Consider the following 18574-nt stretch of genomic DNA (forward strand, 5'->3'; position numbering starts at 1 on the left):
TGGATTGAGAGACAGTAGTTTTAGGTTAAACAAATATGTCTTTAAAAGTAGCTTGAAACTGGCAACTTCATATGTCTCCCTGATGTCTACAGGCTAGTCTGGATCGACGTAAGTACATTCGCAGGATTTTGCCTCACCTTCTGCTCTCTGTGTGTTGCCGTTCTCAAACTGTTCGCTTCAGGAAACGACAACAAACTTCGAACTAGCAAGCTACACGCTGAAAATGGCAAGTTTTAAGGAAATTTTGGATCGTGCAACAAGGCAGACCTGCTTGGTTCTTTCGGGGAAAGATTGTAAAGATTTACAAGGAATATCTTTACTGCATTTCCTCTCTAACTGGGATGTTTTGGGACTGATTGGTGGGATTGCTATGGACCAGGGCTGTAGTACTTGAGTCCGGACTCGAGACGCTTTTCTCGGACTCGTCTTAGACTCGTTAGTATTTGGACTTGGACTTGGCTTGGACTCAGCCATTGGACTCGCCAAATATTCTAGTTGGTCTCGACCGATTCCAGCACTATATGCTTTTGTTCAAAATCCATCTAGAACAGGCATTGAGATTGGTCGCCTGGTATACACCTGGCTGCATCATATTCCTCAATCATCAGGCTTCAATCATTTTCATTTTGGCCACATACACAATGTCAGCAAGCACTTTGTACTATGAATTCTTCAGGACAAGTTGTCATGGTTGTATGTAGTTAAGTTCAAGAATGGGAACATTTCCATTTTATATTTTAAGTAAATAATATGGCTTAATTTGATCCTATAGTGTTTTATTGCACTTGCTTTTTGATTATTACAAATAATAAAGCAAAATCTTAATAGAAGCTATACTGTCTTTCACATCACATAAATTATAAACAGGTAAGTGGTCATGAAAAGGATTCTTTTTTTTCTGTCTCGGTATTGACTGTCTCTCATTTGGACTCGGTCTTGACTTGGACTGAACCTCACTGGACTCAGTCTTGACTCGGTCTCGACTAGTCCTGGTCTCGGACTTGTCTTGGACTCGACAAAGGTGGACTTGACTACAGCCCTGCTATGGACGAAGTACACACGGCGATACACCGGTAAGAGCAAATGAGGTTTAACCATGTATCCAGCTAATTTAAATAGCTCACGTTACTGTATTGTGTGAACAGTTAACTTCATTTAATATTGTATGTGGCGTTTTCTTTTGGTGGGGTGCAAATGTTCCACCAAAACAAGTTCCTTCCCGAGACTATTTTGCAGAGCCACCATCGCTGCGTCTGGAGCTTAGCGTCGGCCAATACGATTGTGTTTAAAGAAACAACCCAGAGTGTGTTTTTCCTATCTTAGAATGTATGTGTGGTTTAGCCAGACCTTACTCCACAGCGCTGTGACTAACAGCTAAATAACTCAATTAAAATGTGATCTATTATCTATTTATTTTTTTTCAACACTACATTCATACATTATTTAAAATGATCTACATACCTTGTTATATTTAAAGTGTTTGATATATTTCTTTATCTAAAAACAAGCGTTTCCAAAGGGAGCGCAGTGTAGATAGCTATGAAGACATGGGGACGGATAGGAGGACTCAACAGATTGGCAGATATTTACCGAAGGAACTTTGGAAGTATAGAAAGAGAGATTATTATAGAAATACACAGACCAGGGGAAGGGAGACAGAGAGAGCAGCAGAGATGAAAGCAGGAGACATAGCATCAGTCAGCATTTAACATTTTTGCTTTCTACCTTTTCTGTAGAGCTGGATGATATGGAGAACATTTAATACCTTAACATTGATATTGTGGCGTTATTCTAGGGTTGACTATTGGTGCTTTCACAAAACGTTTACACAATGAGATTGATGATAATCATCAGTAATGTGGATATAATGACTAAGTGGGTACAGGCAAATAATAGAACAGCTAGAACAGTCTGGTAAGTTCAGAAAATGACATCACTTTATTGTAATGCAGCTTTTAAAACACTTATTTCATACTTATTGTCATATATTACGATATCCAAAATCTAAGACGATATCTAATCGCATATCACAATATTGATATATTGCCCAGCCCTACTTTTCTGCCACTCACATTTATTTAGCGTCAAGCCTTGCCCCAGGTCTCACTTAACGCTCTCTCTCTCCCTCTCTCTCTCTCTCTCTCTCTCTCTCTCTCTCTCTCTCTCTCTCTCTCTCTCTCTCTCTCTCTCTCACACGCACGCACATTCTTTCTTGTAAACATCACACAAGCCAGCGACATAAACGAAAGTCTCTGTTTTGATTGAACTAAATGAAAGAACGCAGGCTTTTAAAAGGCACATTTGCATGCAGAATCACGAGCAATCCACAGTGTGGTGTAGCTAGGCCTTACTCCACAGTGCTGTGGAGATAGGTCTGGCAATGCCAGACTTATAACAGCCTAACTAGTTTGTTTGGCAAATGTACGCATGGTTAAGCTCCCCACCTCCAATAAAGTGCAGCACACAGAAAATTGAGCTTCTTCCTCACAATGGATGAGACGGCCCCAAACAAAGTTGGGTGTTAGGTGACATGTATAATTGGTTGCATGTAGTGAAATACCCAGCTGTCTTCAGCTTATCAGCATTGATGCTACTTATGAACACCTTCAGTTGTTTGTGTGTGTGCCTCATTAACACTTGATTTTAGATACATCTTAACCTGCACTGAAATGTGTGAATGCTGATCTGTATGTGTACATGTGTGTAGCCACCTATACTAAACATGCTTGTTTAGTTACTGTGTGTGTGTGTGTGTGTGTGTGTGTGTGTGTGTGTGTGTGTGTGTGTGTGTGTGTGTGTGTGTGTGTGTGTGTGTGTGAGAGAGAGACCGTCTGTGTGTCAGCAGAGTGGACCTTAGTCCCAGCCCATTAGAGCAGCTATCAGCCTCAACAGTAACAGATGGCACTGACCGCCCCATTCAGGCCATTTGTTACTGAGAGAAATAAACAGATAAATAAAAAAACATCACTACACTGATGCCTGTGAGATCAAAACAATGTTTAAAGGTGTTCAGAGGCTACTTTGAGATGTGTGTGATTGTGCATTTGTGTGTGTGGGCAGCAGGATAATGGATCCTGATGGAGCGTCCAAAGCTCAGAGCAGACATCCAAAATGTAGCCTGATGATTATAGTGAACTGAGCAGCAGAGTAGCTGTAATGGAGGCAGTCATATATGAGATTTATCTCTTTCTGTTTTAAAGTGATTAAAGTGTTTTTTTTTGTTGTTTTTTTTTAATTTTTCTTTTTTTTTTTACAATCTTCTGCCCTGTTTTGTCAGCATGTGGGAAACATGGCATACAACTGCTCTCTGCTGTGAGCGCCTAACAGCCTGTTGTCCCTCTCAACAACAGATTTTCCTTTAGTGGTGATGGCTTAGTGCTTTGGATCAAAAAGCAGCTAACACGGAAGCGTTGCTGAATACATTTTTTTGCAGGTACCATTCATACTTGTCCAGCAGTCTACACGGTCATACCTCTATTTGGAGATTCTCATCCCAAACAGATATTTTTACATTTTCATTGAACATAGTAAAACATAGTTCTATTTAGCAGGTTGAAGCCATGTTAACATTTACTGGGCATCTGCTGACAATAGACGGAGTGTGGAGATTGCGTACAAGTTAATGGACATTTACGTCGGAACCAAGTTCTCCCAAGGCTGCGCAACCTGACGCAAAGTCCGCAAATAATTCATATTTCCTGGGGCGTTATCAATAGGTGATTCATACATTTTTAACAGGGAGGGACAGATCCAGTCTGTTGCGTTTACCTGCGACTAGCAAACCGCCCCATGAACGACTCGATGGTTCTGTCATTTTTAGGTGCTACCGGCAGGTTAACATTTGTACTTATCCTATTTAATATTTCAACATTTAATCGATGAATCAGTTTTTGTACAGACATTTTTGACGTTTTCGGTGTGTCTCAACCAATATTGGATTTAGTGCCATGAAACATATATTCATGTTCACCTCAGGATAAATTGTAATAACTTTGGTGATCCTCCGACTTTTCATCTAGCAGCATCATCATGTCAAACTGAATGTATCCAAAACTTTGATGATGACCAAATATTTTTAGTGCCATCTAGCAAATTGGAGGGGTGGGGGTATTTCTTATGGGCACTAAGCAAAAGTGCATTAATCCAGATTTAAAAGGACCCTGCAATTCACTATATAAAATACTACAAAAGTAGATGACACCGAAAAAAACCTTCCCTTCACCTACGGCACAGTCTAGTATAGGAGAGGAACAAAGTGCATTGAAAGCTGCAGACAAGGTTAAACAAAGCTGTAGTGTTACAAAAAGTTGGGCTGTTTATTTTGGAGCGATGCTGACTCTAAAGGTTAATTACAACTCTAACCTTTCCAACGTCCTCTTCCACATCCCATTATGTCTCCCTCATCTTCCTCCCTCGCTCACTCCATTTCAACTTGCTGACTTTGAAGCCACACAGGAACAGCAGGAATTGAACCTGATACGACAGAAAAGCCCTCCTTTATTGAATAACTTCCTCTGATATTCAACTTCTATCACTTCACCACCAGCATCTCCTCTTCCCCTTCTGCTTCCTCCAGTCCAGTCATTTGCCATCCCCCCACTCCTTTGTCATTTATTAGTTTACCGCCTCTCCTCTCTCTCCTGGCCAGACTGACTCATTCTCCCAGGGAGCAATACCATCTGTGTATATGTGTGTAAGTACTTAAATTAGTCACAATAATCTTTATTACTCCAGCTCAGTGCAGCTCTAAAGTGCTGCAATTACTGCCCTCTTCAGTAGGAATCTAATGCTGTGTTCCAGACACAATTTTTAGTCTGTAAGTTACGACTTCAAGTCACGACTCACGACTTGGTAGCGATCCAGGCAAAGTCACGACAAACCCTTCTAGCTAACGTTAGCTAGCGGCTACCTACCGTTGACGTTAGCTAGCGCTAGCTGATACTAGTGATTTCTAGTCGGCAACATATTTTGGGCTTCATTTAATTAACATAACCTGTAGTAGTACACAATCGTTTGTGTATTGTTTTGATTACAATGTGCGGAATTACTTTACGTTGCCTAATTATGTCTATTTATTTCTATTTCTTACTGTTAATCACCGGCGTCTGTACAGCATCAACAGGGGTCGACATTGTTGTTTATGTGTGTGACGTCAAAACTGTAACTGGGAGTACAATGATCTGGTACGAGTTCACTGGTAGTAAGTTACAGGTTTGACTGCCGTTCCAGGGCACTTTCACGGGTAGAAGCTTGTGAAAACACGAGGTACGGGTTGCCTGGAACGCAATCTCACCAGTCAGACAGACCTCATCAGTCTCACCATGTACATTATTATTTTTCTTTGTAACAGACAATGTTGGCAGCTTTGTGTGAAAAACATCTTTTTTTAAATGGAGAACAACTAACTGATAGAAGTCACATTATTCAAAGATTTTGGAGGTCAGCAACGAATGTGAATCCATAAGAAAATGTAACAATTTATTTGCTGCTGAGCATATATATACAGTATGAATATGAATATGTTCTATATTGTCTTGTCTTTTGTTACTAGTAGGAATGCAGAAGTTAGTATTTCTTAGGAGATAGTAACTGTGGTCACCACAAACAATGTGTATTCCATACTTGATTCATTAGTATGCCTCTTTTTTCACTAACAGAGTCCAGCTCGAAAAGGTGAACAAACCCTTTTCATCTGCCATCACGCCGAAAGTTGGGGCCCCACAGGGTTGTATAAGTTCAGTTATGCTTTTCACTTTTTATACTGACAATTGTTATACAGATGCACCAAATAAATACATTCTACTACAATACTGTGATGATACAGTTTTAATATCTTTGTTAAGAAACTCGAGCAACCCTGAGCTGCACCATTCATGCATGGTGTAAACAAAGTGGTGGAGTGGAGCGATAATAATGCTCTTGAGATTAATACAAAGAAAACAAAAGAAATAGTATTTGGTTCACCGTCTGACTCTCATATAGTTCCTATTGTTATCATTAATAATAAAAAAAAAAAATCAAGCAGGTGCTTTCATATAAATATTTGGATGTTGTGATAAAATATCTTCTATCCTGGAAAGACCACATTAAATCTGTCTGCAAAAAGACAATACAGAGAGTTTTTCCTCCGCCGCCTTAGGTCTGGCATACGTGGCATACGCACAAAAGAAGACGTACGCCACTCTCTATGCAAAAATTGGGATTTATAAAAAGCAAACTTGACGGGAAAATGTGCGGTCCTCCACGGACACTCTGACCCCGGCGTAGGCACAGAAACGGGTGAAATGAGAAACGGCGACACTGAGGGCAGATGGATAAAAGATGTGAAACTGTGTGAAACTGAGACCATTGTGTAAAGTGAATCGAAATATTGCCTCTCATTAATTATATGAAGAATTCACAAAGCCGTTCTTAAAATTAATAGCCTTCACAAACACCTGTTTGATCGATATGCGGTGAACCCCCCCCCCCCCCCCCAAAAAAAGTAGAATTTATTTTCTTAAATAATACGGTAAACAGGACAAATAATGTTTACACTGAGGCTATTTTCGATGCCTCCGTCTGACGGAGCACGTCGTTTTAATATGGTCATATACAGTATCATAGTGTTTTTACAGTGTTTATTTTTATGGCTTTAGTTCTCTATTTTATTTTTGTTTTAAATGTTAGTTTTTATTATAGGCCTGAAGCATGTTTTAACCATTGTGTAAGGTGCAATAGGCACCGTCAGACACCGCCTACCAAGAGCCTGGGTCTGTCCGAGGTTTCTCCCTAAAAGGAAGATCTTCCTCACCACTGTTGCATTAAATGCTTGCTCTTGGGGGAATTACTGGAATTGTTGGGTCTTTGTAAATTATAGAGTGTGGTCTAGACCTACTCTATCTGTAAAGTGTCTTAAGATAACTCTTGTTATGATTTGATACTATAAATAAAATTGAATTGAATAGAAATAAAGATGTACTAATTACGTTCCTTGCGCAGAACTATTTGGCAATTAGATTAATTCTGACACCTTTAGCTTTTTAGATACAATCAAATTGATGGGTATAAAAAGGCATGTCATGCGTAATGACGCACATCGATGATTTTGCACGGTTGGAAGATGTGGCAGACAGCAAGAAGACTTGCTGGCCGACGTGGACGAATGAGAGGGTTCCGGCTCCCTCGAGCTGTTCTGTTTTATATCTGTGCTGTTTTGGGCCGAGCATTACAGAGGACCACTCGGAGAAACCACGCCATGCCTGTCCCACTTCAAGAGTGGTCAGCTCCGGTGTTCTGTGGCAAAATCACTTTCTTGGGCTTTAATATCTGACCATATATTTTTAATTTCGGCCACGGTCCGACCTTCTGAGGCTGTGACATTAACTGCATCTGCAACATGTTGTCACTCTACAGATTTTTTCGCCATTAGTAATGCCCACACTGTGCCATCCAAATCCCATTTTTTCCTCTTTTCCACCTCTCCAACAACAACTACATCTTCACATTGAGTTAAATTCATTTGCTTTGTTTTCCACTCTGCTCATTATGTCAGTATGAATGAAAATTCATGGAGGGCATTTCACTGAGTATTTATGGGCAGTTATGGGCGTGACATGAAACCGCCAAAGCTGCGCCACATTAAAAGTAGATTTATAAAAGGGAAACCATGCATAGCGCACGGTTTTATAAATCTGAATATTTATGTGCGCACGCACATCCTATGTTTACGCCACTTTTGACGCAAATCCGCCACACAGTTTTATAAACGAGGCCTCTGGTGCGAGTTGGCAAATTCTTTTGTTTTTTACTTGTGTGATTATAAGTGTTCTTTAGAGTTTGAGAAACTTTATGAATCAGCCTACCATAACATACTACCACTGGCCAAAAACATAACAAACCATTTCCTAAACAGTGAATATTCTTGTTACCATCAAATCGGAAGTACAGGGTTCCATGTTTTAATATGGTTAGACTGAAGAAAGCACTCTTTTGTGCACCAGTCACTTAATCGGTCAATTAATCAGTCAGGTTGTATAACAGAATACAAACTTGGCAGTGGATTATAGACAGAGGTGTATGCGGTGCTGTTTGCTGAGATATATAGTGGTTATATTAGTTATATTTGGTTTATTTGTGGCTCAGGTAGCATGCTAGTTTGCTTGAAATGTAACAGCTTAGCATGCTGGTTAGGTTCACATGTTGTTAGCATACTGGTTAGCTTAACATGCTAGTTAACCTAACATTTTTTTTTTAGCTAATGAATGAATCATAACCATGAAATGTTGTAACTGCTGGCTATTTTTTAATGCCAAATAACATAGTTTCACACATCCCAAATGTGTTGACATTACAGTGTCTGAACTGCTAAGCCAACCAGCTTCTACTGCTTCCTTTCCAAGCTCTATATGAACTAGGAAAATGACAATGAATTTGATGACAACCATATCCTTAATTGTCCTTTCACTGACACTCTGTCTCCTCGCTCTGTCTCCTCTACTCCTTTATCTGGTCTTATATTGCCTCCAGTGCACAATGGTGTGTGTATGAAATATTCAGCAAGTCCTTTTTAAAACTCTCCCAGAGCTGTAAGTCGAGGAAAATCCACTCGCTTTGTCCAAATGCATAGATCCCCTTGTCCTCAGGCTGTCAGGACGTCCGTGTGTAAATGATAGAAAAGAGTTATTAAATATTCTGACAGCAACATATTGTTTGTTGTTTTGAGTATGTGCCGTCTTATTTCAGTTCTACAGGATTTTTTTGGCAGCCTAAAATTGGTCAGACTGTGGACAAATACATTTTTGTTCATTTATTGTTGATCCAATATTGTTGAAAATAGACCAAAATTAAGAATGAGTGCAAACAGCTGCATTTTGAACTTTGTCATTTCTCATCTATTGTAATATGGACCAATAATATCAGTAAATTTCATAACAGTAAATTGCATAAGACATGTGATTACTGGTTAGCATCTCATTTGAACCGTACAAGTTAGATTGATGTATTGAGTAAATAAGTAAAAAAAAAGAAGAAAAAAGAGGAAATAAAGAACATACACTTTTGCTGGGATGAATATAGTCTTCTAAAAGCCATGGACAGAAATTCTCCCTCCTCTGCTCCTCTCAATGTCATCCGAAAGGACTGGGCCCGGTAATTTGCTTATATTGTGCGTGCCCATTACATTTGATAGACATCCAGCTGCATACAAATGCAGGGTTATGTCAATATATTGATTTAATATCTCTAAATATTGACTTAGCATCTCAATATATTGACTTAGTATCTCAATATATTTACTTAATATCTCAAAATATTGATTTTGTATCTCAACATAATGAGAGATGACCTCAAAATATTGACTTAGTACCTTCAAATAATGAGAAAGTACCTCAAAGTACTGACTTAGTCTATCAACATAGGAAATTATCTTTAATATATTGACTTAGTATCACAAAATATGGACTTACTATCTCAAAATATTGACTTACTATCTCAAACTATTGACTTAATATCTCAAATATTAACTTAGTATCTCAAAATATTGTTTAGCAACTTTGAAATATGCACTTACTATCTTCAAATGTTGACTAAGTATCTCAAAATATTGAGAAACTTTAAAATATTGAATTAGTATCTGAAAATATTGACTTAGTGTCTTGAAATATTGACTTACTTTCTCAAAATATTGACTTACGATCTCAAAATATTGACTTAGTTTCTCAAAATAATGAGAAAGTACCTCAAAATATTGATTTAGTGCCGCAAAATAATTAACAACTTTGAAGTATTGACTTAACATCTCCAAATATTGACTTGGTATCTCTGAATATTGCTTAGTATGTCAAAAGATTGACTTAATATCTCAAAATATTGACTTAGTATCTCAAAAGAATGAGAAATGACTTCAAATATTGACTCAGTATCTAAAAATAAGAAAATACCTCAAAATATTGACTTAGTATCTTAAAATAATGAGAAATTATCTCAAAATATTGACTTAGTATCTCAAAATATTGACTTAGTATCTCAGAATATTGACTAAGAATCTCAAAGTAATGAGAAACTTTAATGGCCTGACAAGCCAGACCCACATCAAGATGTTGGGTCTGGGAACTCACCATTGGCAGGGCTCAATCCGAGGGGCGGTATAAACGGTTGTCTTTCAAATTCCCTCTGCACGCAGTAGGATAGCGCTACATCCAACCAGAGCAACGCTAGTTGATAGATTAAACTTTTGCCGTATCCGGTCGGCAAAACTCCGAACACATCTTCCTTTTTTAAGAATTACTTCAGTGCCGTTCTTTGTTCTTTTCTCAAAGAAAAGCTTTACTCTAGAGGCTTCCAGAGTCACGGCCAAAAGCCGATTCGAAAGACCGCTGTTCGCCAGCAGCAGCAGCCATCGTCTTTATTTTCAAGTAGCAGGGAATTCACACGGAACTGCCATTATTTTAAGCCCGCCCACCGACTCTATACACGATGTGATTGGCCCGCCTAGAGTTTGGCTTTTGCAGCTCGCAAGCCAACGGAGAGTTGCTAGACCCCCTGGCTGCAAATGACATTTGCTGCCGATAAGGTGCATCTAGATTTCTAGGCTAAAACTTTAAGATATATAATACTCAAAATATTGACTTAATATCTCCATATATTGACTAAATATCTCAAAGTATTGACTTGGTATCTCAATTTTATTGACTTAGTATATCAGAATAATGACTAAGAATCTCAAAGTAATGAGGAACTTTAAAATACTGGATAACACTTTATAATAACCATCACTAATAAATGGTAAATTGATAGTTATTTAAACTTTATTTAATAGTTATTTTACTGTTAACAAAAATTGAAATGATTTAAATAATGTTTACTAATTATTAGTCATGTTATAGCCTAATTTATGCTATGTTATCAATAGATTAGTGTAATATAAAATAGTAAGTTTATACATTTAGATAGTTAATACTTTTGTTTTTAGATAGTTAATACAATTGTTTTGCAAACCATCTATAAACAGTATTTGGATGGCTATTGTAAAGTTGCAACTAATGCTTATAATAAGTAAATGATTGATAAATGGTTTATAAAGCATCAAGTAACATTCATTTGGCCCCAATAAATCTTTTTTGGCAAGCTATAAAATAGATGACTATTTGATTATTTGTACACTTATAACTATCCTAATAATGTTTATAGATGCTTTACAAAACATTTATAAACCATTAACAAGGTATTATTTTTATCAGATGCAACTTTATAATAGCTATCCAAATAATGTTTATTGACGGTTTATAAACAATTTCTTAATCATTAACAAAATCTTAATATAATATATAAAAATGTTATAACGTGAGAAAAAACAAGCTGTTATATCTGATATATATATATGTCCTACCTGACAAAATGAGCTGCCATACCTTTACTACATTTATAGAGGAACTAGTCCATTCTGATAGATATTCCCTACCTGACCGAATGAGCTACCATACTTTCAATCACATTAATTGAGTAAGTAGTCTATTTTGATAGATATTTCCTACCTGGCAACATGAGCTACCCTTCTTTTACCTACATTTTTTTTTACAACCCACCTAGATGAGACTTGGACCCTCCCAAAAGGGATGGAAATAATAGTTTGGGGGTACTGAAAAAAATGTAACAAAATGTAATGATAGCCTATCCAAAATTGTATGTATTTAAATGTATTTTAAATAAATTTTGCATATAGATTAGTGGTTCTGTGTAAGCCTATATAAAATGGAGAGTGACGTCACCAGTCGAAATAGCTGTACTCCCCGAAGCTCACGGTATAATTCGAACACTGGTTCCTACCTGGCAGAATGAGTTACCACACTTTTCTGACAGAGTGAGCTATCATACTTTTAAATACATTCATAGGGTAAGAATTCCATTCTTATAGATATTTCTTACCTGAAAGAATGAGCTACCATACTTTTAACTATATTTATGAATGAAGTAGGCCATTCATATAGATATTTCCTACCTGACAGAATGAGCTGCCATACTTTTAACTAAATTTATAGAGGAAGTAGTCCATTCTGATAAATATTTCGTACCTGACAGAATGAGCTACCCTACATTTAACTACATTTATGGATGAAGTATGGCATTCTGATAAAATGTACCTACCTGACTGAATGAGCTAACCTACATTTATAGAGGGTAGTCCACTCTGATAGACATTTCCCACTTGTCAGAATGAGCTTCTTTTAACAAGATTCATAGGAGAAGGTAGGCCATTCTGATAGATATTTCCAATCCGCCAAAATGACTTAACCTAATTTTAACTACATTCATATGGAGGAAGATGTCAATTCTGATATATATCTTGTTTTAGATCTACAGTATCTATCAGAATGGACTACACACTCCAAAATGTGGATACAAGCAGGGTAGCTCATTCTGTCAGGTAGGTTATACATATCAGAATGGACTACTTTCTCTTTAAATGTAGTTAAAAGTAGGGTAGCTAATTCTGTCAGGTGTAAAATATCTATCATAATGGACTACTTCCTCTATATATGTAGTTAACAATAGGGTAGCTCATTCTGTAAGGTAGATAAAATATATCAGAATGTACTACTTCCTCTATAAATATGGTTAAAAGTAGAGTAGCTCATTCTGACAAGTAGGGAATATCTATCAGAATGGACAGCTTCCTCTATAAATGTGGTTAAAAGCAGGGTAGCTCATACTGTCAGGTAGGTAATATCAATCAGAATGGACTACTTCCAAAATTGTGGTCTTTTCTCCACTCTGCTCTGAAACAGTGGTGCACCGGTGCTCGTGCACGTCTGTGCGTGGGTTGGAGCCCCGAGGGCAGGGGAGGGGTTAGACAGAGCCCCGACGAGATGCTACTTCCAGATCTTGCTAGCTTTTCAACATCTCAAACCCTGCCTTTAAGATTGATAACTGACTAGCTTTCAATGAGCTTGTTGCATCACTTTGTCATGGCGCCTATACTGTATAACATCAAAAAGATCAGGGTTCATCTGACTGTGTACAAACACTGGTTATCTTTCACCTCTGTTTACTATCCTTCTGACGATTGAAACACCCTTCTGGCAGGGCGGCCACCATACACAGTGAAACCTCTGCAAATTGCCCAAAATGCAGCAGCAAGTCTGGTCTTCAACCAGCCAAAACCAGCTCATGTCACCCAAACTGCTAAAATTATTTTGGTGTTTTTGGCAGTTAGCAAACAATTTCATAACCGGATTTATCAAACCCTCTTAACTGGTTAGCATGGCTGTCTTGGTCTGCCAACTGCAAAGTGTCTTTAGTTGTTTTAATTGCTTTCAAGAGTAGTAATACCTTGAGTATTGAAGTGTTAACACACCACACTGCAGCTGTTCGCTTTCCCCAGAAATCCTTCATTTCCAGGCTGTTGTCTTGAGTTAAAGACAGAGCACAGAGGACACTCTCCTTCTCTGTTCTCTGGCCCTGGAGACACACTGTTCTCCATGCTGCTGTGGATCTGTCACTGAATGTCTTGATTGGTTATTATACACTCTAAGCAGCTCAGTTGCCTGCTTCAAAAGCTCAAAATGCATGATGTGTGTTGTGTTTCTCTGCTTCTGTCATGTGAAAGTTCCTTGAACAAGCAATGGTTATGTCAGCCTGCGGTTATTTGTGTGTGTGTGTGTGTGTGTGTGTGTGTGTGTGTGTGTGTGTGTGTGTGTGTGTGTGTGTGTTTTCTTCTTTGTGGTTTTTTAAATCATTGACACAGTGAGCTTCATTGGGATGGGGGTGGAGTTTGGTAGGCAGGGGTTGTTGTAGCACCCAGCATCCATGGTATGCTATACATTTCTTAAATAGCCTGTGAATAGTCAATGCATTCTCATGAACGGGTCCGTATGATATTGTACGAAAATGTATGCACACCAAAACGTATGATATCTAAATAAGGAGACCGCTGGCTGGTCACGTGACGCCGGGTGGTCACGTGACGCCGGCTGGCTACGAGCTCCATGACCTGGGCTACAGACCTCCTTTGTATCAGCGGTAGTTGGTGGCTCAGTTTAACAGTTGCTAGTTGTTTAATCCGCTAGAGAGCTTTGTGACCCGGGCTACAGACCTCCGTCGTATCAGTGGAAGTTGGGGGTTCAGTTACCCGAAAATAGGTGACTTTAAGCTGAGTACAAAGCATCGCGAGCTGGCGGTCGTTTTGGCGGACATTACGGTTAAATTTTGTCCACAAAATATGAGGTTTTGCAGCGACGAAAGTTAAGATTAGGTACCAAAACGACTAGTTAAGATTAGGAAAAAGAGCGTGGTTTGGATTAATACACTCCTAAGGAACACGCATTTCCTGGGTTAAAGGCTTTAGTTTTCCCCGGGAAGCGAACTCCGCTCTCTGGCTTGAAAGTCCTGTATGTTTATGCATCCCATCCACCCCGACCACCTCCATACACGGCCAGCCGCGTTCTTATACAGCGGCCGTCAGTGTAGTGAATACAGAAAAAAAAACGTGGAATGCTTAGGAATTACAGTGCTTAAACTTTCGTAGCTTTTTGAAAGAATGGTTCATGAGAACAGGCTGGAATAGTATTCAAACAGCAGAAGACCAGGCTTGGAGAGGAGAAGACTGAGTGCAAGTTTGAATCTGTGTGACACTTAATTTGCTTCCAGGAGTTTACGTGTGAACACTTGCGTGTTGATGTGTGGGTATGTAGGCTATTCTATATGTGTGTATATGGCTATTCTATATGTGTGTATATTTAGCGCCGTGGTAGTAAAATTTGAGTGTTTCGATCACAAGTGGACAGCTTTAAGTTTAGGTGTGAATGCACCCAGGACAAATATTGAGATCCGATCACTCAGACCACATTCTGAGGTGGTTTAGGCCACATGTGGCCACATTCTTATATCGTATCGTCTCTACGCGTATGTGTCCTGGGCCACAACAAAAACCGCCTACTCAACTGTGAGTGGAACTATGTACCCATTGTTACTTATGATTTCTCATGTCACAGTAACCACTGAGAGTGAATTGTGTGTTTTGGATGTTATCATCATAATGTCGGTGATGTGTCAGTGTTTTTGTTCCAGTGCTGCCTGCTCTTATATTCCCGTCTGTCTGGAGCTCTGTGCAGTGCGGTTGCCTGGAAAATTATTCATATTCAATGTTATTTTTAGATTTTATTAACTGTCCCCAAATTCACCAATATGTAGGATATTACAGACATTCCTGTTCTTACGTCACAACTTCTCCTTTTGCTATTTAGTAGTCTCGCACTGCCAGACCTATTTCCAAAGCGTTGTGTCAGCACTGGAGTAAGCCAGCAAGCCTGATTGGTCAAAGCAGCGTCTGTGAAACGGTTTCATTTTGTATAAATTCTTAACATGACTCCTATAAGAGAACATAAAAGTAAAATAAAGCAGATATAATATAGAAACTAAACTTCAAACCACAGAGACTAGAAAACCTACTGAGAGCTGAACATGCAGAGACTTTTAAAATGTCTCTCTCCCGCACAAGTACCGCCGGCGTCAATACACTTCCTAATGTTGGCACACAGACAGACTGTAGGCAACGCTTTTACATTAGTCATCGCACATTTCTGATGTGTGATTAATGTGAAAGTAACAACTGACATTTATACACACACTCACACACAGCCAGCTGAAATGCAAATGGGATGACGTACATGTTTATTTTATTTATAATTTATTTGCATGTATATGCATATATGCATATGGAGCGGGGAAGTGAGATCCGATCACAAGTGATCACTCACAACACGTGGATTCTACTGCCAGGTGTAAACCCACGTACTTAGAGCAGTCCACTTGTGATCAGATCACTCAAATCTGATTTTAATAACCGGTGAAAATGTGTGTCAGCAATGATAATGCACTGGCAACATGTCCAGGGTGTATCCCGCCTCTCGCCCAATGTCAGCTAGGATCGGCTCCAGTCCCCTGCAAAGGATACATACTGTATAATGGATCTCACATGGGGCTTCAATCAATGCCAGCAATGTAATTTGTGATCCAGTGTACTCTCCATACTCAGCAGACACCCATCACAGGTAACTAGCTCACCTGGAATAATGGATGTTGATAGGAAAATGTTGTAAGCACCAGTAATGGGAATTTGATTGAATGCTTGCCTCAGGCTTGGTGGATGGGATAAGCTACAAATACATTCTCCCCTGTGTTGTTGTTGCCCAGCGTCTTAGCCTTGTGTCTCCAGCACTGTGTGAACAGTCATTAGCTGTTTAGCCCCGGGGCGGTCTCAGGAGGAGGATAATAAAACATGAGAACTGTTGAAGAAGTTCGGAATAAAACAAAACAAAGTATGTGTCCTTTGAGACTGGCAGGTGAGATGAGGGAAGATATTGAGAATGGAAGTTTGTTGGCCTACTTTCTACCTGTCATTAACATGCATACAATGGACTCTGTCAAAATCTGATTGGATGTATTACAATTTTGGGTAACACTTTATTTGAAGGGGTGTTCATAAGACTGACATGACACTGTCATTATTATGACATGACATCTGTCATGAACATGAAGGAGTCATTTTGAGTATTCATGACTGTTGTCATCAAGTGTCAACCAGTAAATTATAGCCTAAATCGTTCCACTTTACTTGAGGTCAAGGATATTATTCATGACACCGTCATATAAGCATTTGACGATGAAATCAAACGTCATGACAGGTCCAAATGGTTTCACTTTACTTGAGGTCAAGGAAAAATAGTCATGACAATAATAATGCTCTCGTGACAGCCAATGTAAAAAACAACCTCTTAATGACAGTTTAATGTAATGTTAACACATAAAGCTAACTAGTTTATTAAAGTTTGATAATTGGGCCTGTCATGACATATATAACAGGTTATGTTGTCTAGGTTAATGTCAAGTTGTCATTACAAAGACATCGATAGGTTGTATTGTCTAGTTTAATGTCAAATTGTCATAACACAGATTGTTGTCTTCGTTAAAGTCAAGTTGTCATGAGAAAGACATCTCTGACAATGCTAACTTTGCATTAAAAGTGTCATAATTTACCGAATGACACTTAATGACAACAGTCATGAACACTCAAAATGACTCCTTCATGTTCATGACAGGTATCATGTCATAATAATGACGGTGTCATGTCAGTCTTATGCACACCCCTTCAAATAGTGTTACCCATTTTTGCCCTTAAGATAAAATTGTGTAAGAAAATGTTTGTAAAACTGTTTACAACAATTTTCTTTTTAGTTAACGCTTTATTTTACAGGTCCATAATTTACTATGGAATTTCGAATTTACTTTTTCAGTAAATTATGGACCCATAAAAAAGTGTGACCATCTTGTTTATGCACATTTTCTATCTATTTAAGACAACTCATGTTTCATGCAGCTGTTCGCATTAGCATGTAATTAGACCACACGCTAAAGAGCCAAAGTGAAGCTCAAGTGGCCACTCGATACACTCAAAGACTGTAAAAATAGTGGACATAGCATCTGTGACGTCACCCATTGGTTTGTGGACTGACATTTTGAAGCCTTGAGTTTGGCGATACGGGCATTGCCATCTTGGTTTTTTGCAACCAGATGTGGCGACTTTTAAAGTGCCCATATTATGAAAAAAACACGCATACAAACTTGGAAAAAAAAACATCCATGCTGTTTTGAGTGAGATATGGGTTTCTGAATGTAACCTGCCTCAGTCTCCGAATGAGCTGTTCAAAATCGGGAGGGTTTTCTACGTCACTAGCCGAAACGAGGGGGCTAAACCTTGAATGGCAAAACACTGCTACAACACTAGGGTGACCAGACGTCCCCGGTTTCCGGGGACAGTCCCCGGTTTCGGTGACCTGTCCCCGGCTGGAGCTGTCCCCGGAAATGTCCCCGGTTTTCATTGTGACTGACAGACCCGAAATTGGAATGAAAGAAAGAAAACATTGACAAAATGTAAAGTCGCGCACCTACACGCGCAGGCTCAAGACAGCCAGAGCAAGCGCTGCTCAGGGCTCAACTTCGGTAAAGTTAGAAAGATATTCATAGATTCGAACTTCAGGGATCAATTACTCTGCAGCGAAATGTTATTAAATCACAAACAACGCATCTTTCCTACCATAGTAAGGTAAACAACGAGCTACAAACTAATTTTCATCAAAACGAGCCATCCTCCAACCTGGAGAAATAACATTGGTCTCTACGAGCAGCCGGCGGTGTGACAGTAGTAAGACGAGTGCTTAGGGACGGTCTACAAACGACAACACCGACAAGAGATAGCTTACAACAAAAATATTTATTAATTTAATGATTAAATAAGGTAGTGTCTCCAAACTTACCTCAATTATAACTTGTCTCCTGCTAGTTGTACTACAGCACTTAATTTTCAAAAATAGGCATATGCCTAATTTTGGGGAATATTTTTTGCCAAAAAAATGTAATATCTCAAAATTACAGAGTCATGTCTCCAAAACTACTCCACACATAGAAGCCCCCTTGCTGGTTGTACTACAGCACTTACCTTTCAAAAAATAAGCATCTTCATAATTTTGGGCAATATTTTTTTGCCAAAAACATTTAATATATATATATTATATATATATATACATATAATATACTTGTA

At 38.7% G+C, this 18574-nt stretch overlaps 1 long non-coding RNA gene across 1 annotated transcript; it reads right to left on the reverse strand.

Annotated features, from left to right (window-relative positions):
• Nucleotides 1-1823: 1823 nt before the first annotated feature.
• LOC118494776 lies at nt 1824-18219 on the reverse strand. The gene is made up of 3 exons (XR_004896966.1): nt 18207-18219; nt 14531-14533; nt 1824-1963 (listed from the first exon to the last, which is right to left on the reverse strand). It is a non-coding gene; the product is annotated as an uncharacterized LOC118494776 (long non-coding RNA).
• Nucleotides 18220-18574: the final 355 nt, after the last annotated feature.

The sequence above is a fragment of the Sander lucioperca genome, chromosome 3, assembly GCF_008315115.2.
Source record: "Sander lucioperca isolate FBNREF2018 chromosome 3, SLUC_FBN_1.2, whole genome shotgun sequence".
In the NCBI taxonomy this organism is placed as follows: domain Eukaryota; kingdom Metazoa; phylum Chordata; class Actinopteri; order Perciformes; family Percidae; genus Sander; species Sander lucioperca.